This window comes from Rhinopithecus roxellana, chromosome 9 (genome assembly GCF_007565055.1).
Source record: "Rhinopithecus roxellana isolate Shanxi Qingling chromosome 9, ASM756505v1, whole genome shotgun sequence".
Classification (NCBI taxonomy): domain Eukaryota; kingdom Metazoa; phylum Chordata; class Mammalia; order Primates; family Cercopithecidae; genus Rhinopithecus; species Rhinopithecus roxellana.
The window spans coordinates 44,544,434-44,563,509 of NC_044557.1; the positions used below are offsets into that span (position 1 = coordinate 44,544,434).

Here is a 19,076-nt window from a genome sequence, read left to right on the forward strand (position 1 = left end):
TGGTTTCCAGCTTCATCCATGTCCCTACAAAGGACATGAACTCATCCTTTTTTATGGCTGCACAGTATTCCATGGTGTGGAATATGTGCCACATTTTCTTAATCCAGTCTATCACCAATGGACATACGCGTTGGTTCCAAGTCTTTGCTACTGTGAATAGTGCCACAATAAACATACATGTGCATAGCAGCATGATTTATAATCCTTTAATATCATGTCTCTATAGCAGCAGAAAGTTTGATTTTATACATTAGCTGTCTTCTATTAATCATGATAATCAGACTGAAATATTTAAGAGTTTACTTGAATTTTCTTAGTTGTGGGAGATAAAACAATGATGTTTTATATTTTAAAAAATTAGAGGTATTATGCTTTTCAATCCTTGTTTTTATATACCTCGAAGGCATTTTTGTGTGTGTGTTTGTGATATTTCTTATTTGCATTATAGATGCATTTATAATTATATTATAAGGATTTATAATCCTTTGGCTATATACCCAGTAATGAGATGGCTGGGTCAAATGCTATTTCTAGTTCTAGATGCTTGAGGAATTGCCACACTGTCTTCCACAATGGTTGAACCAGTTTACAGTCTCACCAACAGTGTAAAAGTGTTCCTGTTTCTCCACATCCTCTCCAGCACCTGTTGTTTCCTGACATTTTAATGATCGCCATTCTAACTCTCATGAGATGGTATCTCATTGCGGTTTTGATTTGCATTTCTCTGATGGCCAGTGATAATGAGCATTTTTTCATGTGTCTGTTGGCTGCATAAATGTCTTCTTTTGAGAAGTGTCTGTTCATATCCTTCACTCACTTTTTGATGGGGTTGTTTGATTTTTTTCTTGTAAATTTGTTTAAGTTCTTTGTAGATTCTGGATATTAGCCCTTTGTCAGGATGGAGGTTCCAAAATGGCCGAACAGGAACTGGTCGAACAGGAACAGCTCCAGTCTACAGCTCCCAGCGTGAGCAACACAGAAGATAAGTGATTTCTGCACTTCCAACTGAGGTACCGGGTTCATCTCACTGGAGCTTGTCGGACAGTGGGTGGAGCCCATAGAGCAGGGCAGGGCATCACCTCACCCAGGAAGTGCAAAGGGTCAGGGAATTCCCTTTCCTAGCCAAGGGAAGCCGTGACAGACAATACCTGGAAAATCGGGACATCCAACCCAATACTGCGCTTTTCCTACGGTCTTAGCAAATGACAAACCAGGAGGCTATATCCCGTGCCTGGCTCGGAGGGTCCCACACCCATGGAGCCTTGCTCACTTCTAGCACAGCAGTCTGAGATTGAACTGCAAGGCGGCAGTGAGGCTGGGGGAGGGGGGTCCGCCATTGCTGAGGCTTGAGTAGGTAAACAAAGTGGCGGGAAAGCTTGAACAGGGTGGAGCCCACCACAGCTCAAGGAGGCCTGCCTGCCTGCCTCTGTAGACTTCACCTCTGGGGGAAGGGCATAGCTTAACAAAATGCAGCAGAAACTTCTGAAGACTTAAACATCCCTGGCTGACAGCTTTGAAGAGAGTAGTGGTTCTCCCAGCACCGAGTTTGAGATGCGAGAACAGACAGACTTCCTCCTCAAGTGGGTCCCTGACCTCCGAGTAGCTTAACTGGGAGACACCTCCAGTAGGGGCCGACTGACACCTCTTACAGCTGGGTGCCCCTCTGAGATGAAGCTTCCAGAGGAAGGATCAGGCAGCAACATTTGCCATTCTGCAATATTTGCTGCTCTGCAGCCTCCGCTGGTGATACCCAGGCAAACAGGGTCTGGAGTGGACCTCCAGCAAACTCCAGCAGACCTGCAGCTGAAGGTCCTGACTGTTAGAAGGAAAACTAACAAACAGAAAGGACATCCACACCAAAACCACATCTGTACGTCACCATCACCAAAGACCAAAGGTAGATAAAACCACATAGAAGGGGAGAAACGGAGCAGAAAAGCTGAAATTCTAAAAATCAGAGCGCCTCTTCTCCTCCAACAGAATGCAGATACTTGTCAGCAATGGAACAAAGCTGGATGGAGAATGACTTTGACGAGATGACAGAAGAAGGCTTCAGACTATCGGTAACAACAAACTTCTCCAAGCTAAAGGAGGAAGTTTGAACCCAACGCAAAGAAGCTAAAAACCTTGAAAAAGATTAGATGAATGGCTAACTAGAATAAACAGTGTAGAGAAGACCTTAAATGACCTGATGGAGCTGAAAACCATGGCACGAGAACTACGTCACACTTGCACAAGCTTCAGTAGTTGATTCGATCAAGTGGAAGAAAGGGTATCAGTGACTGAAGATCAAATGAATGAAATGAAGTGAGAAGAGAAGTTTGGAAAAAAAAGAGTAAAAAGAAATGAACGAAGCCTCCAAGAAATATGGCACTATGTGAAAAGACCAAATCAATGTCTGACTGGTGTACCTGAAAGTGACAGGGAGAATGGAACTAAGTTAGAAAACACTCTGCAGGATATTATTCTGGAGAACTACCCCAAACTAGCAAGGCAGGCCAACATTCAAATTCAGGAAATACAGAGAACAACAAAGATACTCCTCGAGAAGACCAACTCTAAGACACATAATTGTCATATTCACCAAAGTTGAAATGAAGGAAAAACCGTTAAGGGCAGCCAGAGAGAAAGGTCGGGTTACCCATAAAGGGAAGCCCATCAGACTAACAGCAGATCTCTCGGCAGAAACTCTACAAGCCAGAAGAGAGTTGGGGCCAATATTCAACATTCTTAAAGAAAAGAATTTTCAACCCAGAATTTCATATCCAGCCAAACTAAGCTTCATAAGTGAAGGAGAAGTAAAATCCTTTACAAACAAACAAATGCTGAGAGATTTTGTCACCACCAGGTCTGCCTTACAAGAGCTCCTGAGGAAGCACTAAATACGGAAAGGAACAAACGGTACCAGCCACTGTAAAAACACACCAAATGGTAAAGACTATCGATGCTAAGAAGAAACTGCATCAACTAATGAGCAAAATAACCAGATAACATCATAATGACAGGATCAAATTCCCACATAACAATATTAACCTTAAATGTAAATAGGCTAAATGCTCCAGTTAAAAGACACAGACTGGCAAACTGGATAAAGAGTCAAGACTCATTCAGGAGACCCATGTCACATACAGAGACACACATAGGCTCAAAATAAAGGGATGGAGGAAGATCTACCACGCAAATGGAAAACAAAAAAAAGCAAGGGTTGCAATCCTAGTCTCTGATAAAACAGACTTTAAATCAACGAAGATCAAAAGAGACAAAGGAGGTCATTACATAATGGTAAAGGGATCAATTCAACAAGAAGAGCTAACTATCCTAAATATATATGCACCCAATACAGGAGCACCCAGATTCATAAAGCAAATCCTTAGACAACCACAAAGAGACTTAGACTCCCACACAATAATAATGGGAGACTTTAACACCCCACTGTCATCATTAGACGGATCAACTAGACAGAAAGTTAGCAAGGATATCCAGGAATTGAACTCAGCTCTGCACCAAGTGGACCTAATAGACAGCGACAGAACTCTCCACCCCAAATCAACAGAATATACATTCTTCTCAGCACCACATCAACTCATTCCAAAATTGACCACACAGTTGGAAGTAAAGCACTCCTCAGCAAATGTAAAAGAACAGAAATTATAACTAACTGTCTCTCAGACCACAGTGCAATAAAATTACAACTCAGGATTAAGAGACTCACTCAAAACCGCTCAACTACATGGAAACTGAACAACCTGCTCCTGAATGACTACTGGGTACATAACGAAATGAAGGCAGAAATAAAGATGTTCTTTGAAACCAATGAGAACAAAGACAAAACATACCAGATTCTCTGGGACACATTTAAAGCAGTGTGTAGAGGGAAATTTATAGCACTAAATGCCCACAAGAGAAAGCAAGAAAGATCTAAAATTGACACCCTAACATCACAATTAAAAGAACTAGAGAAGCAAGAGCAAACACATTCAAAAGCTAGCAGAAGGCAGAAATAACTAAGATCAGAGCAGAACTGAAGGAGATAGAAACACAAAAAACCCTTCAAAAAAATCAATGAATCCAGGAGCTGGTTTTTTGAAAAGATCAACAAAATTGATAGACCGCTAACAAGACTAATAAAGAAAAAAAGAGAGAAGAATCAAATAGACAAAATAAAAAATCATAAAGGGGATATTACCACAGATCCCACAGAAATACAAACTACCATCAGAGAATACTATAAACACCTCTACACAAATAAACTAGAAAATCTAGAAGAAATGGATAAATTTGTAGACACATACACCCTCCCAAGACTAAACCAGGAAGAAGTGGAATCCCTGAATAGACCAATAACAGGCTCTGAAATTGAGGCAATAATTAATATCCTAACAACCAAAAAAAGTCCAGGACCAGACGGATTCATAGCCAAATTCTACCAGAGGTACAAAGAGGAGCTGGTACCATTCCTTCTGAAACTATTCCAATCAACAGAAAAAGAGGGAATCCTCCCTAACTCATTTTATGAGGCCAGCATCATCCTCATACCAAAGCCTGGCAGAGACACAACAAAAAAAGAGAATTTAAGACCAATATCCTTGATGAACATCAATGCAAAAATCCTCAATATGATACTGGCATACTGAATCCAGCAGCGCATCAAAAAGCTTATCCACCATGATCAAGTGGGCTTCATCCCAGGGATGCAAGGCTTGTTCAACCTACGCAAATCAATAAATGTAATCCATCATATAAACAGAACCAAAGACAAAAACCACATGATTATCTCAATAGATGCAGAAAAGACCTTTAACAAAATTCAAAAGCCCTTCATGCTGAAAACTCTCAATAAATTAGGTATTGATGGGACATATCTCAAAATAAGAAGAGTTAGTTATGACAAACCCATAGCCAATATCATACTGAATGGGCAAAAACTGGAAGCATTCCCTTTGAAAACTGGCACAAGACAGGGATGCCCTCTCTCACCACTCCTATTCAACACAGTGTTGGGAGTTCTGGCCAGGGCAATCAGGCAGGAGAAAGACATAAAGGATATTCAATTAGGAAAAGAGGAAGTCAAATTGTCCCTGTTTGCAGATGACATGATTGTATATTTAGAAAACCCCACTGCCTCAGCCCAAAATCTCCTTAAGCTGATAAGCAACTTCGGCAAAGTCTCAGGATACAAAATTAATGTGCAAAAATCACAAGCATTCCTATACACCAATAAAAGACAAACAGAGAGCCAAATCATGAATGAACTCCCATTCCACAATTGCTTCAAAGAGAATAAAATACCTAGGAATCCAACTTAAAAGGGATGTGAAGGACCTCTTCAAGGAGAACTACAAACCACTGCTCAACAAAATAAAACAGGACACAAACAAATGGAAGAACATTCCATGCTCGTGGACAGGAAGAATCAATATCGTGAAAATGGCCATACTGCCCAAGGTAATTTATAGATTCAATGACATTCCCATCAAGCTACCAATGACTTTCTTCACAGAACTGGAAAAATCTACTTTAAAGTTCATATGGAACCAAAGAAGAGCCCGCATTGCTAAGACAATCCTAAGCCAAAAGAACAAAGCTAGAGGCATCATGCTACCTGACTTCAAACTATACTACAAGGCTACAGTAACCAAAACAGCATGCTACTGGTACCAAAACAGAGATATAGACCAGTGGAACAGAACAGAGTCCTCAGATTCCATACCACACATCTACAACCACCTGATTTTGACAAACCTCACAAAAATAAGAAATAGGGAAAGGATTCCCTATTTAATAAATGGTGCTGGGAAAATTGGCTAGCCATATATAGAAAGCTGAAACTGGATCCCTTCCTTACACCTTATACCAAAATTATTTCAAGGTGGATTAAAGACTTAAATGTTACACCTAAAGCCAAAAAAACCCTAGAAGAAAACCTAGACAATACCATTCAGGACATAGGCATGGGCAAGGACTTCATGTCTAAAACACCAAAAGCAATGGCAACAAAAGCTAAAATTGACAAATGGGATCTAATTAAACTAAAGAGCTTCTGCACAGCAAAAGAAACTACCATCAGAGTGAACAGGCAACCCACAGAACGGGAGAAAATTTTTACAATCTACCCAGCAGTTAAGATTTTAACAAAATCCGTTCCAAGGCCATATCATAAAGTCAGAATAATTTTTCTCATCATTTGTAACTAAATGAAATGATGATTCAGGTGGGAGACCAATATAAAATTAAACCTCAGTGAACTGAATCTTGTTACTTTAGACTTTGTGATAACTGAAAAAGGAGACTGAAGCTAAAGAAAGGTTTCTGTAAGGTAATTAGTACTGTAAATGAGGACTAGAGAAAGCCAGTTAAAGTCCCACTATACAAAGATGAGTCTATCTGGTAATCTGGAGCCTCACTAATCAGTGGGGTGTATTTCAAAATATGCACAATCATGAGACATTTCATGGGCCTGTGATACAATCCATTTCCTCCGGTTGGGTCATCTGTGGAGTCAGTAAATCTTCACTCTCCCATTTAAATAGAATATGTGCTTGTTTCTTTTTAATTTTAGGTATGAGAAAAAGCACAAAGGTTTTAATCAAATAAATTTAGATTTATAGAAGTTAAGGTCATAAGTATACATCACTTTCAGAATACAAGGAGAATAAGTGTGTTTGATAATAGCAGAGACTGGTAAAGGAAGGTATTAATGACTAGAAATTCTCAGACTAAAGGAAAACTGAAATACATGCGTGCTGGAGTCACGGCATCTGCCCCAACATGAGACTTTCCAGAGTCTGGGGATGACTTGGGCCTTGGAATCCATTTGGCTGGCATGGATCTTTCCTATGACACATAGAGCACTACACAGAGCTCCATTCTCATCTTGGCCTCTCCTACCAGGAAGAAAAGAAGATTCTCTTCCCATGGCTTTTCTGTCAGACATACACCCAGCTCCACAGGAAGATGGTCACCCACTTTGGTCTACCTGTAACTCATTAAAAACTCACAATATTTCTTAGGCTGTATTAATGAAATCAAATAAAGATAAAAGAAAATCTATTGTCTGTTTTTAAGTGTTCACTGTTTCAATGACATCAATATACAATAGAAAGACAAAAAATATTTCAGACTTCCACAAATGAAATAAATGATAAAAATGTGTTTAGAAAATCAACAAATATAAGGACAAGTATGTTAAACATCCATCATTAGTCAATGCTCTGCGTAACTCTCTTTACCTGGAGGTGGGGGGAAAGGGGAGAGTTTTTCACTTCTCCACCAGTCCATTCCTAACCTATGTTACAACAAGAAAACTCTAAACAACAAGCATAAAAAAAGAAAACAAAGGCCTAGTTTTGATGATTATAAATTGCTTCTAAGTGTCAAGTATCATGTTAATTAAATATTTAAGTATTCACAGTATTAAGTTGAAACAAAAATTGACATCCATGCCTCCCTTGGGACCAAATGCATTCGTTAAATGAATTCTATCCAAAATTTAAAGGAAGGAAACAACATTACAGGAAGTCTAGCTTTTAGCTTCAAAAATTTAGGGAAAAAAAAAACCCTGAAGCAAATTAATGCAAATAGAATATATTCCCTATAGAAATAATAACTGTATGTCACACTCTTAGCCAAGGATTCATAATAAAATATAGTAATATAAAACAAAGCAATCTATAAATCTTCTGTAATACTTTCTAAGTAAAAAATTAATCTCTCAATAGTAATCAGAGAAATTTAGCAATGTAACAGATTTTAAAGAAAATTTAGCCCGGACTTTTTATTTAAAAGTAGAATTAAAATGACCAAAAAGGACCAAAATACATCTAGAGATGAGTAAAATATTTTGGACACTATGAATCATGGGTTCCACCATTTGTAATGCTAGTGGAAGAGGTAAATGGCAGATGTAGATACTCGTTATGTCACTATGCTTTAAAGCATGTATATATGTATCACATGTTCTTTTTAATGTTCTTTTATTCATATCAATTATTATTTTTAAAACACAAAAAATGACAGCTCACAGGAGAGGAGAGAGTAGAAAGCATATATAACATCAAGTCTTAAGAAGCTCAGCTCAGAAATGGCCCAGAGAAATAGGGTGGTGGCTGGAGGGGATGACGGACGAGAAAGCATTTTAAGACAGGAGGTAAAAGAGTATGTTTGTATACTGAGGCAGAATGGAAAAGAAGGGATGAGCAAGGGCTGGCAGCAGCAGTAGAAGGTGACAAGGCTCATCCAGCTATTGCAAATGAGAACTGACTGGAACCTACGTTGGCTTAACTGAAGAAAGAAGCAAAAGGAAAATATAATTCCCATTCATATGAGATTTCCAGAAAAGACAAATCTACAGAGATAGAAAGCAGATCAGTGATTTTCTGGGGCTGGGGGTGAGAGCAGGAACTGACTGCAAATGAGAGAACTTTTTGGGGTGATGGAAATGTCCTAGGACTAGACTGTAGTGATATTTGTATGAGCAGTAAGTTTATTTAAAATTATTGAATTGTATCTTACAATGGGAGGAATGTTATGGCATTTAAATTATACCTCAATAGAGCCGAGGAAGGAAGGATAGAAGGAAGGAAGGAAGGAAGGAAGGAAGGAAGGAAGGAAGGAAGGAAGGAAGGAAGGAAGGAAGGAAGGAGGGAAGGAGGGAAGGAGGGAAGGAGGGAATGAGGGAGAGGGAGGAGGAAGGAGGGAAGGAGGGAAGGAGGGAAGGAGGGAAGGAGGGAAGGAGGGAAGGAGGGAAGGAGGAAGGAAGAAGCAGAGTAACTATTGATATAGAGGGTGTGTTTCTTTCTCTTTTTTTTTTTTTTGCGACGGACTCTTGCTCTGTCACCCAGGCTAGAGTGTAGTGGCACAATCTCAGTTCACTGCAACCTCCACCTCCCAGGTTTAAGCAATTCTCCTGCCTCAGTCTCCCAAGTAGCTGGGATTACAGGCACCTGCCACCATACCCAGCTTTTATGTATTTTTAGTAGAGATGGGTTTCACTGTGTTGGCCAGGTTGGTCTTGAACTCCTGACCTCGTGATCTGCCCACCTCAGCCTCCCAAAGTGCTGGGAATACAAGTGTGAGCCACCACACCCAGCGTAGAGGGTGTATTTCTAAGAATCCCTAGAAACAAAAATTTGGAAATTGTGATGCAAAGAGGTAGCCACCAAATGTATGGATCTTAAAAACAAAACCAAAGAAAACAAAATAAAACAGAGGTGGCATGGCAACCCAAGCTGCTGCAAGCAGTTGTGTATTATACCCTGAACAAATGAGGCTAAAATTCAGTCCCCATTCAAGCCATATCCCCAGGCTTCCTTACTTTGGATGAGGCACATTTTTCTGATTCATGTACCTAGAGAGGAACTTTTTGTACTTCATCTGTCCAAATAGGGTGTTTTTATTTTTATTTTTCCCAATTTGTACAATGCCCTGGTGATAAAACTGTTCCTGGTGATCTGCAAGGTCTAGGCTAACTTAGCTTGCTGCTTCTTTGAAGGTGGTATCAATTATGTGATTCATAAACATGAGCTGATATTCTTGTTAATGGAAAACTTGAGACAATCTGAAAAAATCACTCTATGCTATAGGTCCTAAGCAGGGAAAGTGTTCAATGACAGAAGACAGCCAGAAAGAACAAAAAAACATCTGATTGGAAGGAGAGAACTCAATAGCAGCATTAAAGCTGGTAAGGGCAAGAGAAAGAAGAAACAGTATGCACAGCACTAACAAATGAAGATGCTCACCTTTTGGGATAAATGGAGATCTACCAAAGAAGGGAGGGCTTCTCAAAGCTATGGGATTCCTTGTAAGGACCAGGAAGAGAACACAACATAGCTAAGAAACTGACGGCTTCCTGTAGAAGAGAGACCTAAGTGGCAGGGAAGAGCTGATGCTGATGTTCAGATTAATTTCCCCCACATTAGGATTGATTTAAAGAACTTGCTTTCCCAACACTGTAACTTCTATTGCTCATCAGCATTTCGTAGTCACATTGTACTACACTAGCTACCATCAAATTCCTTCTCCCTACCCAAACAGAAGCTCTTCATATAGTGTATCACAGACATACACATTATCCCGTATAATTTCTCACAAGGGAACAAAGCTTCAATGTTCAATTATATGAGAATACCACCAATTACTGAGTTAACGGACAAATAAAACTCAGAATTTTCATTCCAATGAACAGCTTTTGTTTTCCTAGAAGAAGATAAACAGTGTATATATAAATATGATATACTTGGGGAAATTGCCTTTTTTTTTTTTAACAAGAAGTTAACAGTATCTATTTAAGTCCTGAATTTCTCTAAATGGTATCCTTTGTAAATTCGATGCAACTTCCTAAGAGGGACTGAAGCTCATCATTTCTTCTCGATACAAAAACATCTAGTTTCCATAGGAAGATCATAAGGGCGCATCAGAAAAGAGGATGTCTCTGACTTCAGCCCACTTACTTGACCAAACCTTCCTTCTGCCTACACTCAAGTACACTCCAGGCCACCTTAATCCTCACACCCTTCTTACAGATTTACAGTAATAAAATGCTAAAAAGCATGTGTCAACACTCAACTTTTGGAAACTGTCCTCAGTTACTCATCTCAACCCAATCAGTTTTGAGGAGTTGGCTCTGGAGATTAACAGGATTTCCAGGAATAATCTGAAAACAACCCGTTTGCTTTCTGGGGCTTTCTGGGTAGTAAAAAAATAGTTTAGACATTCAAAAAAAAAAAAAAAAAAAAAAAAAAAAAAAAAAAAAGGCATGAAACTTAGGCCACAGCAAAAACCACTCTTAGCAAACAATAGGATACTAGTAAGAGGACCACTTGGCTGAGCAACTCTTTAAGGCCCTTCCACTCACCAGGAAACCATAAAATCACACCTGAAGAAGTTTATAAAAGAATTTTCTTATATTTCAGATTATTTTCCCCCACATTAGGATTTAAAGAACTTGCTTTCATAACACATAATAAGACACATTACAATTTGGTGACTGATGACAATGATACATCGACCGCTGCGTGGAGTGCAAATCAGACCCAATAGATTTAAAATATGTTACAAAAAGATAAGCAAAACTGATGTTAACAATAACAACGTTTGATTCTCTCAACTTAAAATATTACTGCTGGCCGGGCCCTGTGGCTCATGCCTATAGTCCCAGCACTTTGGGAGGTTGAGGCGGGTGGATCATGCGGTCAAGAGATCAAGGCCATCCTGGCTAACATGGTGAAACCTGTCTCTACTAAAAATACAAAAAAAAAAATTAGCTGGGCATGGTGGTATGCATGTGTAGTCCCAGCTACTCAGGAGGCTGAGGCAGGAGAATTGCTTGAACCCGGGAGGCGGAGGTTGCAGGAAGCCAAGATCGCACCACTGCACTCCAACCTGGTGACAGAGCAAGACTCTGTCTCAAAACAAAAAAAAAAGAAAAAGAAAAAAGAAAAAAAATTACTGCTAAGGATCATGTTCAAAGAAACACCAGAACCTTAGAATAAACTGATAAAAAAATGACACCCAAAAACAGTCAACAGAACTCTACTCCTTGTTTTAGATTACATTCTTCAAATTTCATGCTAGGTACACAGAAAAATATGTTGGTGGCATATCTATAGTCCTAATGAATGGCTATAATAGAACCATTCATTTAAAAACAATAGATTCCAATTACTAGCCCATTGATTATATTGTTCCCTTAGCCCTCTGAAACCAATGAAGTGTTTGTTGACTGCTTTTTTCTTAAGTACATACATTGTTTCTCTATACCAAGACAGAGGAACTGGCTGATAAAAATCAGAATGGTTTGGTGGTAGTGGTGATGTAACCATAATATGTCTGTTGCCCTATGTGCATGGTAAATCAATACACCGAGACACCAGGTTGCACTGGTTTAATCACAGGGCTGCCAAACAAGGAGATGGGAGGAAACCTCAAATCTGTCTGCCAGAGGAGTTTGGGGATAGGGTTTCTAAGGGTTTTGGAATTGGCCAAAGTGTGGAGATTGTTGACATCTGTTGTTCTACTGGAATTCAAGATGTGTTTAAGCAATTCTTAAATGGAAGCCTATGATTCTAATGTCAGAGGTCCTATCTATCTTGAGCAAAAGCCCCATGATTCTAACGTCCGAAATCCTACTAGCTGGGCACGGTGGTACATGTCTGTGGTCCCAGCTACTTGGGAGGCTAGGGTGGGAGGATCACTGGAGCCCAGGAAGTCAAGGCTGCAACGAGCCGGATTGTGCCACTGCACTCCAGCTGGGGTGGCCGAGACCCTGACTCAAAAAAAATAATAATTACCACAAAAGAGAAATCCTATCTACAGGTACAGTGGGGATGCAAATAGTATCTAGTGTTACATGACTTTCAGTTACAAAAAAAGTGAGTCAAAGGAAACCCAAAATAATGCTTAATTACAACAATATTTCTGTCAAAAATTCTTGTTAACCCCGTGAGGGCAGCTTCAACAATGGAGCAGGGAGTAAAATTCAGCATGACAGAGTTGAAGCCCTGTGTTATGTTTTGGCATCTTATGTTCAAACCATGCAACTACACTATCTCAGGTATCAGTGTTGTTAATGCTGGGTTTACTACAGCAAGTTTTGTTTTGTTTTGTTTTTACTTTAAGTTCTGGGATACATGTGCAGAACATGCAGGTTTGTTACATAGATATACGTGTGCCATGGTGGTTTGCTGTACCTATCAACCTGTCATCTGGGTTTTAAGCCCTGCATGTATTAGGTATTTGTCCTAATGCTCTCCCTCCCCTTGCCACCACCCACCCGACAGGCCCCGGTGTGTGATGTTCCCCTCCTTGTGTCCATGTGTTCTCACTGTTCAACTCCCACTCATGAATGAGAACATGCAGTGTTTTTCTGTTCCTGTGTTAGTTTGCCGTGGATGATGGTTTCCATCCATGTCCCTGCAAAGGACATGAACTCATTCTTTTTTATGGCTGCATATGTTTTTATGGTGTATATGTGACACATTTTCTTTATCCAGGCTATCACTGATGGGCATTTGGGTTGGTTCCAAGTCTTTGCTATTGTAAATAGTGTACTACAGCAAGTTTTAACTTTAATCTGTTGACAATTTAATATTCAACAAAGCATGACTTGGCATGCTGCATGGAAGATTAGTCAGCAGCACATTTAGGATGGAAAGTTATTGGAAAAGTTGGTAGTGGAAGACTGTTTGGCTAAAGTTTCAAGCCTTTTATTAACATTATGCAAGGGAGACACACCACTTCGGTATTTTTTCTAAAATCCTTTCTGAAAAGGCTTGGATAGAAACATCCATTTCTGTAAAGTCCAATACTAAATTTAACCTCAGCTAAATTCATTTGTATATTTTTCCCAACCATATGGTAAGGACTGTAAACCAAAATGCATGAGACACGTCTCAATCAATTCAGAAGTTTATTTTGCCAAGGTTAAGAACCTGTACTGAAGAAAACAACATGACACCACAGGAACAGTCTGTGATCTGTGCCTCTTTCTCCAAAGATGATCTTGAGAGTTTCAATATTTAAAGGGGGAAAGTAGGCTGGAGGGGAGAGAGGGAGGGTAGGTAATCCACATGCTGCAAGAGAGAAGGAGCAGGGAGGGGACGAGTCAGTTACATATTCGCCTTGAGCTCAGTAAATCAGCACTTCACACTAGATAGGGTGAACAAAGAGTAGCTACATGTGGAGATATTTAACCTTAATCTGTAGCTATCTGCTAAGGAACAAAAGGAAAAGCAGTTTCCTGCATGACTCAGCTTTTAGCTTAATTTTTTCCTTTTGGCACAGTGAATCTTCCTTTCACAGGACAGAGGGAAAATCAATTATCAGTGTGGGTTGATCTTATTGAACTTAACTTCAGGATACAGAATTTCAAATATCACATTAGTTACTTAGATATTTTATTTGTTTTACACAATTCAAAGTTCAGCTCACCCATTCACACCTAATCCATGTAGAAATCCTATGAATTTTATCTTCAGAATATATCTAAAATCCAATCCCTTCTTACAACCTCCAGTTACCATCCTGGTTAAGCCGCCACTGTCTCTTACCTGGATTTGTACAATAGTCTCCTCCCCGGGGCCCTGTTTCCACTCCTGCACCACCTCCCCTGACCCCCAGTTCCTTCTAAGGGTAGCCAGCCTTATCTCTTAAAAGTCAGATCATGTCCCTCCTTGGCTGAGAACCCTCCAATGGCTCCCCATTTATTCAGAACAAAAGCCAAAGTCCTTGCTTCCAAGCCCCATGCCTCTATCCGATTTTCTCCCTCTCCTACTTCCTCTCTTCACTCTCATGGCTATCCCCAGCCTTGCTGGCCTTGAACATGCCAGGCATACTCCTGCATCCAGACCTTTTTACTGGCTTCCCCATCTTCCTGCAAGGTTCTTCCTTCAGATACCCACATTGTTTGCTTCCTCACCCTTTTCAGTCTTTGCTCAAATATCTCTTTCTTAGTGAAGCCAACCCTGACCACCCAATTTAAAATTGCAATGTTCCCCTCTCCCTCCTCATTCCCCATATTCTATTCTATATCAGCTACAGAATTATCATTCTAGCCAGCTGTGGTGGCTCATGCCTGTAATCCCAACACTTTGGGAGGCTGAGGTAGGTGGATCACTTGAGCCCAAGAGTCAAGACCAGCCTGGGAAATCTGGCAAACCCCCGTCTCTACAAAAAATTAAAAAATTAGCTGGGTCTACAGGCATGGTGGCACGTGCCTTTAGTCCCAGCTACTCGGGAGGCTGAGGTAAGAGGATGACTTACTTTAGCCTAAGAAATTGAGGCTGCAATGAATTAAGATCACACCACTGCACTCCAGCTTGGGCGACAGAGTGAGAACCTGTCTCAAAAAACAAAACAAAACTAAACAGAATTATCTTTCTAAAGCACTATAGTTTTATCATTCTGCAGGACTTATTATTTTCTTTAGACTGCATAATTATTTATTATGCTTATTGTCTAAGCTGCTCCACCAGAATGTTCGCTCGATGAATAGGGATTTTTGCTTTGGATACTGATGTATCTCCTGGAGCTAGAAGAGCACCTGAAACAGCATGGGCACTCTTGTAGCATTATTACATAAATGGAGTTTCAGGTGCAGATACATGTTATATGGCGGCACCTACTCATAAAAGTCTAAGGAGGATAGATGCCAAGTTCCTAGGGCTGCAAAAGCGTGGGATCACAGAATCCCTCAGCTAAAAGCAATTTCCTAAGCTACTAAGAAGGAAATAGTAAATTGTACAATAACTTGGGGGAAAAAAATCTGTATAAGTACAGAATGGTCACTATCTCAATTCTTTCCTTACCATAGTATTCAACTTTAGTGCATGGAGGACTTTGCCTCCAGGAATACAAGCCTTATTTTATAATAAGATTTACGGAGAAAATTTGGTTTATTTTATTTTTAAATTATGGGACTTTGAACCTTCCTTCTACAAGTATCACCAGGTTAATACAAGATAAACCTGTAGAGAGATCAAAAGGCAAAATCTCAGAAGCAAGACATGGTTAAAGTTACATAAATTTCAAAATCCTGGGAAATGACTATTCTATCCTCCAGTGTGAACTGTTAGGGGCAGACCATCAAGCGGCCTGGTCCCCAGGTATGCCTGAAACACTTCTTCCTCCCTTTCTGTGGATCATAGGAAATCTAGCCCCCTACTCTCCCAACGAGTTCTAACATTTATAGTCGAGAACAATCATAATGATAATAAACACCAACTTTACTTCTTCCACATTTAGTTTATAGTGACTATTTTATGCAGATGGAATTTGAGCCCCACCCAGTTATTTCTTTTCGAAGGAGGCCAAGCAGCTGTTCTACTGAAGGATAGCTGGACTACTGACAATCTGTCCATTCCAATAGCTATGATGGCCACACAGGGCCCGCTGACTGCCACTGCCACAGCCAGAGCTGGGGACCCTGGACACAGGACATCTATCTCTGACTTTTCCCCACTGGAGTTTCTGCCAAGGGGTCCCACATTCTCCTCACCTGAACCCTACCCAAACCTACCGTACATCAGCAGAAGGGTTGCTCGAGAGATCAACTTTTCTACACCCCTACTGGAGCTGACCCTCATCTCCCCAGAGCCCACTCTCATCTTAGACTCTACTCTGAGCTCCCCATCCTCCCTGGCCCAAATCCCAGGCACAAACACACAGCAAGAGAGAGATTCGTGGGAACAGAAGCAGTATGCCAGAGCTCATCTTCTTCATGCATTAAATAGTTCATTGCAGCTGGCCTGGGAATCAACAGAAAACTTTAAGACACAGTTTCTCTGACTAAACCACACATTTCAAAAATGCAGTTAGAACAGAACCTTTGGGCAAGTTGGAGAATGCACTTCTGATATGTATAAATAAAAGGCCAAATCAGTTCTCAAAAAATATATATATTACACAATTTCTCTGGGCAGAAACAGGGCCAACTGAATCCTTTCTTTCAGGAATCTGATCTGAGAGACCCAGAAACTGATGTCAGTTAGTGGTGGTGGCTGGTGGTGATGAAGAAGCACAGACTGAGGCAGTAAGGGTGAGCAGGCCAGGCCACAGGCACACAAGAAAGTAGAGGAAACCAGGAAGAGCAAGGGCGAGGAGGAGGAGGAGAAGGGGGGAGTAGGGGAAAGAGGAGGAAGAGGGCAGACCTTGGAGGAGGAGGAAGAGTTGGGGGAGGGGGAGGGGGAGGAAAGAAGTAGACCCCGGAGGAGGAGAAGGAGAAGGGGAGCAGACGCTGGAGGAGGAGGAGAAGGAGGAGGAGGAGGAGGAGGTGGCTGCCTGAGGTGGCAGCGGAGGCAGTGGCAGGGAGCAGACCCTGGAGGAGAAAGGGGAAGGTAACAGGAGGCAGAGTGGAGGAGGAAGAGGGGAGCAGACTCTGGTGGTGGTGGTGGAGGAGGAGGAGGAGGAGGAGGAGGAGGAGGAGAGCAGACCCTGGAGAGAAACAGAAACAGAAAGCAGGAGACTCCTGGGACAGACCAGCAGTAATGGGAGCTGCCTCTTCCCACAGAGCTCCAGGCTGAGTTTGCAGAGTTTCAGCCCAGAGGCCTGGCTTCGGCTGTCTCTGGGCTTTAACGTCTTGATATCCTTTTCCATAATTGAAATTCCCACCCCACCCACTGCATTTCACCTTTCCTTTTAAAAATATATGAGCTAGTTTCAAATTCTTTCAACAAAAATAACTGAACTAACGCCTCTAATTCCTTTGGCAATAAGAACTAGAAATACAACTTTTCAAATTCATCAGTGGTTGCCACAGTCTAACACAACATCTTTAAAGTTTCAGAGCAGATTAGAAACAGATTTTAAGTAAAAAGGAATATTGGTTGCTGAAGGTTATTCCTTCAAATACATTTCATTTAAAATACAATTTATCATTCCTTTGGGCAGTAAACAGCAGGTGAAATTAAAAACTCAAGTTGAAAACTAATGAATTCACATTTTAACTTGGATTGTGCTAATTCACAGATAGGCAATTATTTTTACTAGCTGCACAGATGACTAAATAAAATCTGTTAATAAATGCAGCTAGAGTGTATTCAAGAAATTAGGCAATACATATTAGAATAAATTTGCATATCTGCTTATCATAAATGTAATTCTTTATAATAGAGGTTTTACTGGTACATAAGAGAGTAGATAGAAATGACTATGAGGGAGAAACACTTCCTACTTCAACACTGAGGCTTTCATAAGGGAGATGGCTCAAAAGAAGAACTGCAATAGCCCATGATAGATGACTGTAGGAATCCGAAGACCTTAGGATAAAAAGACATGCTTGGGGGGTTCCAGCCTGCTCCTGATCCTTTCTGCCTGCTTTCCTGCTTGTGGGCTCCGGGCTGCTAAGCCAGCCATAATGAGAGAGAAAGAGAAAGAGAGAGAGAGAGAGAAACAGAGAGAGAGAAAATGAATGCGTAAATACAACAGGCACACACACACATCTCCTGGTGGTTCTGCTCTTCCGTTAGAAGCGTGGCTTGAGATAAAGCATTTATTTATGCTTTAACCATCTCTCTCCCCTAGTGCTCCAGAAACCATTTAGAGGCAGAGAGCAAGTTTTGCTCAGTTTTGAATCCCAGGCACCTGCTGTATTTTTACCTGGCACATACTGGGTGCTTCATAAATGTTTATTGAATTAATGTAATTAAGTGACGATAATATGGCAATAAGGCCAGCCTGCAAAAGCTGAAAAAAAGATCTGTAAAAATCAGGAGACAGAAGTGATTGCTACCCCATACTCACAATACTCTAAAGCAAGCTGGTCCAACCCCTGGCCCACGGGCTGCATGCGGTCCAGGATGGCTTTGACTGTGGCCCAACACAAATTCATAAACTTTCTTAAAACATTATGAGATTGTGTGTGTGTGTGTGTGTGTGTGTGTGTGTGTGTGTGTGTGTGTATTTTAGCTCATCAGCTATCGTTAATGTTAGTGTATTTTATGTGTGGCCCAAGACAATTCTTTTTCCAATGTGGCCCAGGGAAGTCAAAAGATTGGACGGCCCTGCTCTAAAGTATACAGAGGACAAAATGACAATAACAATAGTAGTAGCAATCATAATAATAACAGCTCCAGTTACTAAGCCCTTACTAAGTATAAGACACTTCATTAAAAATTGCTTCATACATATTATTTCACTCCAATACCAGAAAATCCCCTGATCCTGCTCAACTACTGCTCTTTTGCTTCATTCCCCGTCAGTCAAGTGATCAATAGAGTTGTCTCTCCAGGCTGTCTTTACTTCCCTACCTCCTATTTACCCTTCTATTTATTGTAATTGATTTCCACTTCCATCAAAACAACAATAAAACCAAACCAAAAAAATCATGCTTTCTCCAGGGTCACGAATGAGCCTATCACTAAGTTTAATAAACACTTTTCAATTTCCATTTTGAACAGTACTAAACACAATTAGCTTCCTTGAAGCATCATATTGTCTCAGCTTTATAGTAGCTGTACCATTCCCAATTTGTATTTGCAGAGAGCAGACTTCCCTAGCTGGCTTAAACATAAAGAGGATTATTGATAGTTCCTCAATCTCCTAGAAGCCTGAAGAATCAGTCTGGGATGATCGATAAGACAACT

General features: G+C 40.6%; 1 protein-coding gene across 2 annotated transcripts in view; it reads right to left on the minus strand.

Moving 5' to 3' along the window:
- Positions 1-19,076, minus strand: part of ZNF704 (zinc finger protein 704) — a 253,235-nt gene that overhangs the window by 193,899 nt on the left and 40,260 nt on the right. The window lies entirely within an intron of this gene.